The sequence below is a fragment of the Macaca mulatta genome, chromosome 2, assembly GCF_049350105.2.
Source record: "Macaca mulatta isolate MMU2019108-1 chromosome 2, T2T-MMU8v2.0, whole genome shotgun sequence".
NCBI lineage: Eukaryota > Metazoa > Chordata > Mammalia > Primates > Cercopithecidae > Macaca > Macaca mulatta.
This window is the reverse complement of record NC_133407.1, coordinates 84125381-84137647: the sequence shown is the minus strand read 5'-3', so window position 1 is coordinate 84137647 and position 12267 is coordinate 84125381. Positions and strand designations below refer to the sequence as shown.

General features: G+C 42.1%; 1 pseudogene; it reads left to right on the top strand.

Annotated features, from left to right (window-relative positions):
• The first annotated feature begins 10090 nt into the window (after positions 1-10090).
• LOC694783 (eIF5-mimic protein 2 pseudogene) lies at positions 10091-11551 on the top strand (annotated as a pseudogene).
• Positions 11552-12267: the final 716 nt, after the last annotated feature.

Sequence of the window (12267 nt, the reverse complement as noted above, 5' to 3'; positions counted from 1 at the left end):
GAGTTATTACAAGACAGCGACTGGCCTCTCTCCTGGCCTTGCTCCAGGTCCTGCTCTCTGCTCTCAGCCTCTAACTGTGTCTGGGACCTTGGGTTTACCTGGTTTCTGTGAGACCATGGTCCTCAGCGAGACCCCTTCCATGTCCAGCCCTAACTCTGAGCTCTCAGCCTCTGCAGGTCCTCACTAGGACATTTGCTCTTCCCTGGCAGTGACAGTTTCAGGGAGGTGGTGGTGGGAGAGGGAAGCCAGCCAGCATCAGGCCTGTATTCCAGTTCTGCTGCTATGACTATGTGGCTTTGGCAAGTTCCTTAACCTCCATCCATATAAAGTACCAGACACTTAGTAGGTGCTCAGTAAATGGCCACAGTGATCCTTTGGTTACTTAGCAAAGTATAAAGTGGCCCCATTTTGTATCCCCCTTTCCTAGGTACTCTGTTGCCTAGAACACTTCTTCAGACATCTCTATCTTTCACTGACCCAACTGGGAAGGACTTGCAGCAACTTCATTGATCATTTACAGAATTTTAGAGAGGCTGATAAAAGCAGCTGCAAATTTGGCAAAGTTTAGTAATTGCTCTGCCTGTAGTGCTGACAAGGCACTGTCAGGTTTTCCCCAAATGCAGCAGATATACTTTGTGAACCCTTGGCTCCTCTCCCAGGGACATTTGTCCCTCTAGCTGTGGAATAAAAAATAATTTTTGGCTTAGTCAACAGAAGGTGGAAGAAGATGTAGGTAGCAGGTAAAGGGGGAGAGCCGGGAGAATCTTCTGGGTTCCTGAAAGTATACCTCTATTCGTGGTCACTTGTTCACTCTCTAGACCTGATTAACTGCTCCAGAACCTTTATTGACTGACCTTTTTCTTTCAAGATTTATGCTCCAGGAACAAAGCACATGAAGTAGACTATGCATAGACTTTGAAGCCAAACAGTTACAGAATTTACTCCTGGCTTCACCATCTAGCAGCCATGAGACAATGGGCAATTACTAAACATTAACCTCTCTAGGTCTCAGCTGATTTAATAGTACAATAGGAATCCTAAAACTACCTACTTTGTGTGGTTGTTGACAGGATCCGATGACAAAGAATATGTAAAGGGACAGCGTCTGGTACACGGAAGAGCCCCACACATGCTTTTTATATTACTATAATTTGTTAGGTTGTTTACCATCTTTGATGAGTTTCTTTAAAGTAGAGCAAGAACCTAAAACATGTGAAGAAATCTGAATGCAGAATCCTTCTACAGTTTTAGGATCCCCTTCCCACCCCAATTTTGACAGCAGATTCACCCATATCTACTTTAATGAGTGTTTTCGTGACTTGCCTTTCTTAAGACTTTCCAAGGAATTCAATGTAGGTTTCAGAAAAAAGCAGTTTTCTTTTTTGCAATCACATTTCATCAGTTTACTGTAAATTACTACTTTTTCTTTTTTGAGACTGAGTCTCACTCTTGTTGCCCAGGGCTAGAGTGAAACGGTGTAATCTCGGCTCACCGCAACCCCTGCCTCCCGGGTTCAAGTGATTGTCCTGCCTCAGCCTCCTGAGTAGCTGGGATTACAGGCATGCCCCACCATGCCCAGCTAATTTTGTCCTTTTAGTAGAGACGGGGTTTCTCCATGTTGGTCAGGCTAGTCTCGAACTCCCGACCTCAGGTGATCCACCCACCTCGGCCTCCCAAAGTGCCAGGATTACAGGCATGAGCCACCGCGCCCAGCCCATAATTTTTAATAGTTACAATAACAAGTGCGATTTGCTTTAGACAAACCTGGGAACAAAGAACTTGGCTGGTAAATCAGAAGTGTAGAGGTGTGCGACAGTGTGGCTTTCTAGCTCCCAGCACATTCAATGTGACCCAAACATTAGTCACCATCCTTGAGAGAGTGAATGGAGCGCATTGGATACCAGCAATTCTGGTTAAGAACTCTTCTAATCTCTATGTAAAAGCACTTAGACTATAAGTTCTCTTCAAAGAGAATGAATCCAAGTCAGTAACACTTTAGAGACTGTCTAGGGTCTGAGGAACTTCATTTAGGGAGTTTCCTCCAGTGGGTCAACTCCTATCAATTGTTAGTGGCTCCCAACAACACTGAGCTGTGTTGGGTTCTTGGTAGGGTAAAAATGTGTCCCTTTTGTCTGTAATAGTACTGGTTATTCCTGTGGTTGGCCATCACATCTAGTTTGCATTTGTCCTGGATTTTTTCATTTTTTTAAAAGATATATCATTAATATTTGCATTAAAGTAAACTGGGGTTAATTTGCTGGATCTCCATTTGGTTATTTCCATCTTCTGCCATGGTCTTGTCTAGCAGCATGTGAGGGTTGTGTTAAGTGAACAGAGTTCTCTCCTTAGCGCACAGGAAATCTGAAAGACAACCAACTTTATCTCTTTACTTCCAGTACTTTCCTGGGCCAATTTAATTAAGCCCTCCTTTTCAAAGAAAGCATGCAAAAACACTTGCTAAGAAAACAAAGTGAATAGTGGCACACAGTGCTAGGGAATGTCCATTTTTCTGTCTTAGGTGGTATTGATGGGAGAAATATTTGTGGACTATTTATTGTCTTCTGCAGTTCTGCTATGGCTCTTACTGCAGTCTTCAAGATGCATGAAGTCAGTAGGGTCAGTGGAAAATGGAAAAATATTAAAGACTGGGCGCGGTGGCTCATGCCTGTAATCCCAGCACTTTGGGAGGCCAAAGCGGGCAGATCACTTGAGGTCAGGAGTTTGAGACCAGCTTGGCTAAAATAGTGAAACCTTGTCTCTACTAAAAATACAAAAATTAGGTGGGCCTGGTGGTGGGCGCCTATAGTTCCAGATACTCAGCAGGCTGAGGCAGGAGAATCACTTGAACCCAGGAGGCAGTGGTCGCAGTGAGCCAAGATCGCGCCACTGTACTCCAGCCTGGCGACAGAGCGAGACCCCATCTCAAAAACAACAGCAGCAGCAAAACCTTATAGATTATGTACATATGCAATAAGTGCAGGAAATAAAGGTTGAGTAGCCCTCCTCTAGAGGATAATCTAAACACTTTTGTTAAATTGTAACAAGCTTGAATTTTGCTATAAATCTACTGAAGTTAGTAATTATTTCAATAAAAACTATGTCCAGATACAACTGTTTAACACATGGGACAGCAGAAGGCACATTTAAGTTTCAATATGCAAAGCAGATGTTTCCATTTAAATGAAACAATTGTTTTTTCAAATTAATTGTACTCATTTTGGAGTCTATAGTTTCTTACCCATGCTCAAAAAGTTCATGACAGTTGTTATTGTGTTGGCTCCATTGTCAGAAGACAATCTTGGCGCACAGTTGAATGAGGCCAATTTTATATCAATGCCATCACATGCTTTAAATAAAAGATCAGTTAATCTCACTAATGGATTGAGTTTTTCATCCAATTGATGGAATTGAAATAAAGCTTTTGAAAATCCTTGTTTAGTGAAATATTTTGCATTATTGAGAATGTAACTGAAATTTTTCTTAAAAGATTTTCATTGATGTTAAATGTATTTATTTTGGGGCAACAATATGAATATAATTTAGGAGGGACATAGTGTCATGATAAAAGCAATGTTCTTACTAAATTATGAATTCTATAAAACAGACATCCAAGCATGGAATTGTGGTAACCATATAACTCATAATTCATCCAAAAAAGTTGTGATAGTCTGTCAATAAAAAAAAGAAGAATTGGGTCAGAGTAATTCCAGCATTTTGGGAGGCCAAAGTGGGCAGATCACATGAGATCAGGAGTTCGAGACCAGCCTGGCCAACATGGTGAAACTCCATCTCTACTAAAAATACAGAAATTAGTCAGGTGTTGTGGTGCACACCTGTAATCTCAGCTATTCAGGAGGCTGAGACAGGAGAATTGCTTGAGCCAAGATCACGCCACTGCACACTCCAGCCTAGGCAACAGCAAGAGTTTGGAAAAAAAAAAAAAAAAAAAAAGAAGAAGAAGAAGAATTGTCAAAATTCACAAAACTTACACAGATATGGCTTGAGTTTGTCCCCACCAAAACTCAGGTTGAAATTTGATCCCCTATGTGGCAGTGTTGGGAGGTGAGACCTAGTGGGAGGTGTTTGGGCCATAGGGTAGGAACCTTCATGAATGGCTTGGTGCCATTCTTACTGTAGTGAATGAGTTCTTGCTGTAGTAAGACTGATATAGTTTGGCTCTTTGTCCCCACCCAAATCTCATCTTGTAGCTCCCATAATTCCTATGTGTTGTGGGAGGAACCTGGTAAGATATAACTGAATCATGGAGGCGGGTCTTTCCCATGCTATTCTCATGATAGTGAATAAGTCTTACAAGATCTGATAGTTAAAAAAAAGTGGGACTTTCCCTACACAAGCTCATTCTCTTTGACTACTGCCATCCATGTAAGATGTGACTTGTTCCTCCTTGCCTTCCACCATGATTGTGAGGGCCTCCCAGCCATGTGGAGCTATAAGTTTTTAATGGAGCTATTAAAACCCCTTTTTCTTCCCAGTCTCAGGTATGTCTTTATCAGCAGTGCTGAAAACAGACTAATAAGGTAAATTAGTATCAGTAGATTGAGGCACTGCTTAAAATATACCCAAAAATGTGGAAGTGACTTTGGAACTGGGTAACAGGCAGAGGTTGGAACAGTTTTGAGGGCTCTGAAGAAGATAGGAAAGTGTGGGAAAGTTTAGAACTTCCTAGAGATTTGTTGAATGGTTTTGCCCAAAATGCTGATAGTGATATGGGCAATAGAGTCCAGACTGAGGTGGTCTCAGATGGAAATGAGAAACTTGTTGGGAACTAGAGCAAAAGTGACTCTTGTTACATTTTAGCAAAGCGACTGGCAGCATTTTGCCCCTGCCCTAGAGGTCTGTGGGACTTTGACCTTGAGAGAGATGATTTAGGGTATCTGGCAGAAGAAATTGCTAAGCAGCAAAGCATTCAGAGGTGACTTGGGAGTTGTTAAAGGTATTCAGTTTTATAAGGGAAGCAGAGCACAAAAGTAAAAAAATTTTTCCCTGACAATGTGATAGAGAAGAAAATCCCATTTTCTGAGGAGAAACTCAAGCCAGCTGCAGAAATTTGCATAAGTAAAAAGGAACCGGATGTTAATCCCCAAGACAATGCAAAACATGTTTCCAGGGCATGTCAGAGGTCTTCACAACAGCCCCTCCCATCACAGGCCCAGAAGTTTAGGAGGAAAAAATGGTTTTGTGGGCCAGGCCCAGGGTCCCACTGCTGTGTACAGTCTAGGAAGTTGGTGCCCTGCATCCCAGTTGCTTCAGCCATGACTAAAAGGGGCCAAGGTATGGCTCAGGCTGTTGCTTCAGAGTGCAGAAGCCTCAAGCCTTGGCAGCTACCATGTGGTGTTGAGCCTGTGGGTGCACAGAAGTCAAGAATTGAGGTTTGAGAATCTCTGCCTAGATTTCAGAAGATGTATGGAAATGCCTGGATGTCCAGGCAGAAGTTTGCTGCAGGGTGGGACCCTCATGGAGAACCTCTGCTAGGGCAGTGCAAAAAGGAAATATGGGGTCAGAGCCCCCACACAGAGTCCCTACTACGGCACTGTCTAGTGGAGCTGTGAGAAGAGGGCCACCATCCTCCAGACCCCAGAATGGTAGATCCACTGATAGCTTGCACTCTGTGCCCAGAAAAGCTGCAGACACTCAACACTAGCCTATGAAAGAAGCCAGGAGGGAGGCTGTAGCCAGCAAAGCCACAGGGGCAGAGCTGCCCAAGACCATGGGAACCCACCTCTTGCATCGGCAAGACCTGGATGTGAGTGAGACATGGAATCAAAGAGATGACGTGGGAGCTTTAAATTTTACTGCTCTGCTGGATTTTGGACTTGCATGGGGCCTGTAGCCCCTTTGTTTTGGTCAATTTCTCCCATTTGGAAGACAGTTGTATTTACCCAAAACCTGTACCCCCATTGTATCTAGGAAGTAACTAACTTGCTTTTGATTTTACAGGCTCAAAGGTGGATAGGTGGAAGGCACTTGCCTTGTCTCAGATGAGACCTTGGACTGTGAACTTTTGAGTTAATGCTGAAATGAGTTAAGGTTTTGGGGGACTGTTGGGAAGGCATGATTGGTTTTGAAATGTGAAGACATGAGATTTGAGAGGGGCCAGGACAGAATGATACGGTTTGGCTTTGTGTCCCTTCCCAAATCTTATCTTGTAGCTCCTATAATTCCCTCGTGTTGTGGAGGGTACCTGATGGGATATAACTGAATCATGGGGGCAGATCTTTCCCATGCTATTCTAGTGATAGTCAAGCTCCACCTCCTGAGTTCACACCATTCTCCTGCCTCAGCCTCCCGAGTAGCTTGGACTAAAGGTGCCCACCACCACACCTGGCAAATTTTGTTTTTGTACTTTTAGTAGAGACGGAGTTTCACTGTGTTAGCCAGGATGGTCTCGATCTCCTGACCTCATGATCCACCCTCCTTGGCCTTCCAAAGTGTTGGGATTACAGGCATGAGCCACCACACCCAGCCAAAGGCCTATTACTTTCTAAGATCTAAATGTGGTAAAATATTCAAAAGAATCATAGATAACTTATTTGACAAGTTTTGTCTTATAAAAATATTTGTTAAATAACAGTCTCTAAAAAGGGACAAAGTGACAGAATCTCTAAAATATTTAAGCAGAAGTTAAACATTTCAATATTACGAAACAGAAAATAATATCCTCCTTTTCTCAGCATTTGTTCTGAGACTACTAGAAGGAGTAATAAAAAGTGTTAAGAATTTCAAATTTATTAACTATAAATATAATATAGAAAATGGTTGCAAGAATTTTACTAAAAATGAAGATTAAAGTGTATCAAAAAAGCGCTCATCATAGAAATACCAGTGATAAAGTATTGCAGATCAATATGGCCACATAAATGATTAAAGTATGTAAATACATGCCAAGAATAATTTTCTTATTGATATTATTTTTAAACATTCAGAATATCAATATAAAGATATTTCTTTGTTTCGATTTCATGTAGCAGTGTTGTTAGGGGGAGGCCCTAAAGGAAGATTTTCCCAAAGGTCTTCCACAGCACTGTTGTTATAAGGCAAAGACTTCCATTCAGTCTTGGGAGCCAGGAGCAAGAATTGGATATCAGATAAATGTCAATGTCACCTGAATTCTGTGCTTTCAATGGCTGTGTGACCCTTCTTTATCAGCGTCTTGCTTCCTCTACCTTTTTCTATATCTGTAGCTCCAAAAGAGCTTCAAGATATGTAGCACTGATAGGTAAAAAGAGAGAAGGAGAGGGAGAGACTGACCATTTCCCTTGGCACCTATAACATCTACTTGGGGAACGAGTGCTGTGGCACAAGCAACCCTCCTGAAGGAAATAAACCTTGTTAAGGTGCAGTTTTGTAAGGAAGACTGCTTTCCAGCTGGGCTCACTCTAAGAACTGGACCCCTGACTTGGAAGGAGGTATCTGCAGTATTGGTCTTCTCAATTTCCAGGCCCTTTACCCCTTCTCCACTTCAGTCATGCACGCCTAAGATTTTACACTGTTCCAGTGTCAACAGGAACTTCTCCTCCCCTGAAATTTTGCACTTAAACATCCCATACTGTGACCACAACCTTCTGTCATTCCAGGGCTCTCAGCTATTACTCCCTCCACATAGAATTTCTCACAGTTCTGGAGACTGGCAAGTCCAAGGTCAAGGCCAATTTAATGTCTGGTGAGGGCTTGCTTTTTGGCTCATAGGTGGTGCCTTCTTGCTGTGTTCTCACATGGTGCAAGAGACAAGCTAACTCCCTGGGTTCTTTTAGAAGCACACTAATCCCAATCATGAGGACTTTGCCCTCAAGGCTTAATGACCTCCCAAAGGCGCCATCTCCTAATACTTTCAACTTGAGGGTTATTACTTTAACACATAAATGGGGGTGGGCACAAACATTCGTATCACAGCAGCTCTGTTTCTTACTCTTCACAGAATCTATTTCAAACCTTCTCCATTTTCCACAAGCCACACCAGCCCCTCATCAGATACCCATACATGTTACTTCAAATAGGGAATAAGAAGCCATTCATTGGGAATTCTCTGGCTCATTGCCACCACATGGAAAAGGTCCTCTGGAGTTGCACATGCCCTTTGCTCCTCTGCTCATGTCACAGCAGGAGCAGTGTCTATCCTCCCAAACAAAGACATCTTCTCCATCAGTGCACTGCTTCTTCTCTCCTCCCACCTCCTATGATTATCCCATCTCTCCTGAAGCCTCATCCTTCCTTCCCCTCTCTGCTGGCATCTACCATGAGAGTTTAAGCCTGCTCAAGATTTCCTATCATAAAAAGACTTTGCTTAATCCCTTCTATGGATTGAATTGTGACACCCCACTGCCAAATTTATATGTTTAAAACCAAAATTCATTATGTTGAAACCTAAACCCTAATATGATGATATTTGGAGATGGGACCTTTGGCAGGTAACTAGGTTTAGATGAAGTAATGAGAGTGGGGTCCTCATAATGGGATTGCTGTTCTTAAAGAAGAGGAAGAGACCAGAACCCACCCACCCTCCGCCAAATGAGGACACAGTGAGAAGGCAGCTGCCTGTAAGCCAGAAAGAGAGCGTTCACCAGGCGCCAACCATGCTGGCACCTGGAGCTGTGACTTCCAGCCTCCAGAACTGTGAGAAATGCATTTCACCTGTTTAAGCCACACGGTCTGTGGGATTTTGTGATGGCAGCCTGAGCTGGTTAAGATACTTCCATAGTGCCCTCCAGCTGCTACCCTATCTCTCTCTTCCCCTTTACAGCCAAACTTGTTGAAATATACAGTTTCCACTTCCTCTTACTCCACTCATTATTAACCTACTGACATTGTACAATGAGAATAGCACTGAAAAACAAGAGGTTTAGAAAGATCACACATGCCAGCACCATGCTGGGACCAACTTGGTTTGTCCAATGGGGAAAACTCATGCTGAATAAATAATTGTCCAATAATTATTTAACTGTAAGTGAGTTATGTGCTATGGTAGAGAAGCTCTAGGTAGATGCTATGGGAGCCTCTTTTACATTTACCCAGGCTGGTCCGGGGCATGACACTGAGGAGAGCACCCCTGAGGTAGTGACATTTATACCATAATGTAAAGGATGAGTGGGAGCTGACCAGATTGCTGAAGGGAGGAGTACAATTCCAGGGATAAAGAACAGTGTGGAAAAGGTCTGAGTTAGGAAGGAACATGACATGTTTGAGGAACTGAAGGAAGGTCAGTGTGCTGGACCCTAGAGGGCAAGAGAGAGGGTGGCCTAAGGTTGACACTGTTCTGGAGAGAGACAGGGCCTTGGAGGCTATGCCAAGGACAACAAGATTATTCTAACAGCTATGTACAGCCAACGAAGGGCTGTAGTGGGCGAGTGAGTGAAGGGGTAGCATTTGCATTTAAGGAAGACCAGCCTGTCTGCTGGTAGGGTTGAGTCGAAGGGGACAGGACGAATAATAGGAAACATCCCTTCAATAATAATTAAGGACTTCTCAAAGGGAGAAAAGACAAATAGTGCAGTATTATTTCCACACATGGTGTGATCAAAGGGTTGGTCCATGGAACCAATTCAGTGACCTGTGCTTGTCTACACAAGGCCTTAGTGTAAAAAGTGAAAAGTCCCAGCACTGCTTAAGACAAAGTGTCAGAAAGAAAGTTTTTCTTGACCTCAGGGCTGTGAATCTCTCTTGTGTTGGCATCAGTGAGACTCTGGCTTCCTGGGCCATTCCTTTTCTATCTTCACCATGGCAGCCATCATGGGAATCAGTGCAGCAGATGGTGGCGCACAGATTGAAACAGGGAAACAGAAGCATTTTCACTTTGTTTTCTGGGCCTTCATCAACCAGCAAGTGAATGTTAAGCCCTAAAGCCTTAACTAGCTTAAAACTCTCCATCAGTTAGGAGCCTGAAAGATGTCTGAATGTCTTGTTTATTCATAGAGAGTTTGTTTTGTAGTAAGAGATGGAGAAGAGCATCCATCAGGCTAGACAGTGTTGTGAAAATCCATCCTCGGTTCTGGTTGCAGAGGAGACACCATGGCAGTTGCTGCTACATTGGGGATTTCTGGCTCTTTCCTCTTTGCCTTAAATTCGGGTGTCTTTTATGAGTAATTAAAAGCAGCAAAAACCAACGCTATCAGGCCCAGCATTTTAAAACCAGAAAAAGAGATGAAAAAGAGAGGGTTGACCCTACTCAGTTTCAAGACTGTATTATTCAAGGCTTAACTGAAACTGGTACTAATTTGGAAGCAGTAGCTAAGTTTCTTGATGCTTTCCTGGAACAAAACTTGATTACCGTCGATGTGCAGAAACACTCATTGACATTCTGGTGGCTGATGGAATGCTGGCCCCAGGTGGTTCACTGGCAGATGACATGATGCATCCAGATGTCTGAGTGTTTGCAGCCCAAGAAGACCTACAGACCATGCAAGCATTTGCTCAGGTTTTTAACAAGTTAATCAGGCACTACAAATACCTGGAGAAAGGTTGTGAAGATGAAGTAAAAAAGCTGCTGCTGTTCTGAAAGGGTTTTTGAGTCAGAGAGGAACAAACTGGCTATGTTGACTGGTGTTCTTCTGGCTAATGACATCCATTCTTAATAGCCTTTATAATGAGAATTTGGTTAAAGAAGGGGTTTCAGCAGCTTTTGCTGTAAAGCTCTTTAAATCATGAATAAATGAAAAAGATATCAATGCAGTAGCTTCAAGTCTTTGGAAAGTCAGCATGGATAATAGCCTGATGGAACTTCTTCCCGCCAATAAGCAAAGCGTTAAACACTTCACAAAGTATTTTACTGAGGCAGGCTTGAAAGAGCTTTCGGAATATGTTCGGAATTAGCAATCCATCAGAGCTTGTAAGGAGCTCCAGAAAGAACTTCAAGAACAGATGTCCCGTGGTGATCCATTTAAGGATATAATTTTATATGTCAAGGAGGAGATGAAAAAAAACCAACATCCCAGAACCAGTTGTCATCAAAACAGTCTGGTCAAATGTAATGAGGTCTGTGGAATGCAACAAAAAAGAGGAGCTTGTAGCACAGCAAACTGTCAAGCATTTGAAGCAATACAGCACTCTACTTGCCGCCTTTACTACTCAAGGTCAGTCTGAGCCGACTCTGTAACTGAAGATTCAGGAGTATTGCTATGACAACATTCATTTCATGAAAGCCTTCCAGAAAATAGTGGTGCTTTTTTATAAAGCTGTAATCTTGAGCGAAGAGCCCATTTTGAAGTGGTATAAAGGTACACATGTTGCAAAGGGGAAGAGTGTTTTCCTTGAGCAAATGAGAAAGTTTGGAGAGTGGTTCAAAAATCCTGAAGAAGGATCTGAATCTGAAGCTGAAGAACGTGACTGAAATTTGAAACTACACCCTCTGTAAAACAAACAGAAGCTGTAGATAAAATGTCATGTCTCATGTGTCCTGGTTCTTACATCTTCCTACCTCCCTGTATCAAGCATGACATAAGGGCTTTCATGGCAAATTTTATTTTAACTGTTTCTATGGTTGCTGGAAATGTTGGGTTTAGTTTCTAAAACCATGTTTTAAGTAGCTACAGGAGGTATAGATTTGAATCTAATGTTGCATTAGTCTTATCAGTTATCTTCTACCTCCTGTATTTTCTACTGTAATAATATAATTTAAGGCCTTCCACAATGAACAGTTCACTTTATTCCCTGAGTTTTCTATAAACAGTTTTAAAGATATGATTTGGTTAAAAAATAATTTATTATAAAACTTCTGTTTGCAAATTAAACTGTGAAAGTATCCAAAGTCTCAAAAGGCAATGATTTGTGTGATAATATGCCTTGCCCAGAGCCCTACTCATCAATGAAAAACCCATATGTAATAACTGAACTTATTTAACATGAATCTTGAGTATGTGGACCATTGCTTGCAGTTAACTTTTTTCTTTTTGCATTTTTAACTCCAGATGTCCTAAAGCTCAATTGTTTGCTCTCTGGGTTTTATCCTTAGAGAAGCCATGGAGAACAGACTTGAAATGTTTCAGAAATCAAAATGTGGCAGAGGTAGTGGGAAGAAGAAAGATGAGCTTTTTCCCCTTGAGAAACTTCTGCATTTAGTTTGTATCTTTCCAGGCAAAACAAATGGCTATTTTTTTATACAACCATTTTCAAATGAACCTTAGAAAAGTCTTTTCGTTTAAGGTATTTTATGCACAGAATACACTTAGATTGATAGGAAAGAATTCGTAAAGGAGTTTGAGTAAAGAAAATGACTGATATACTAAACCCAGTAAAAACCGTTGAAAATGTAAAGGT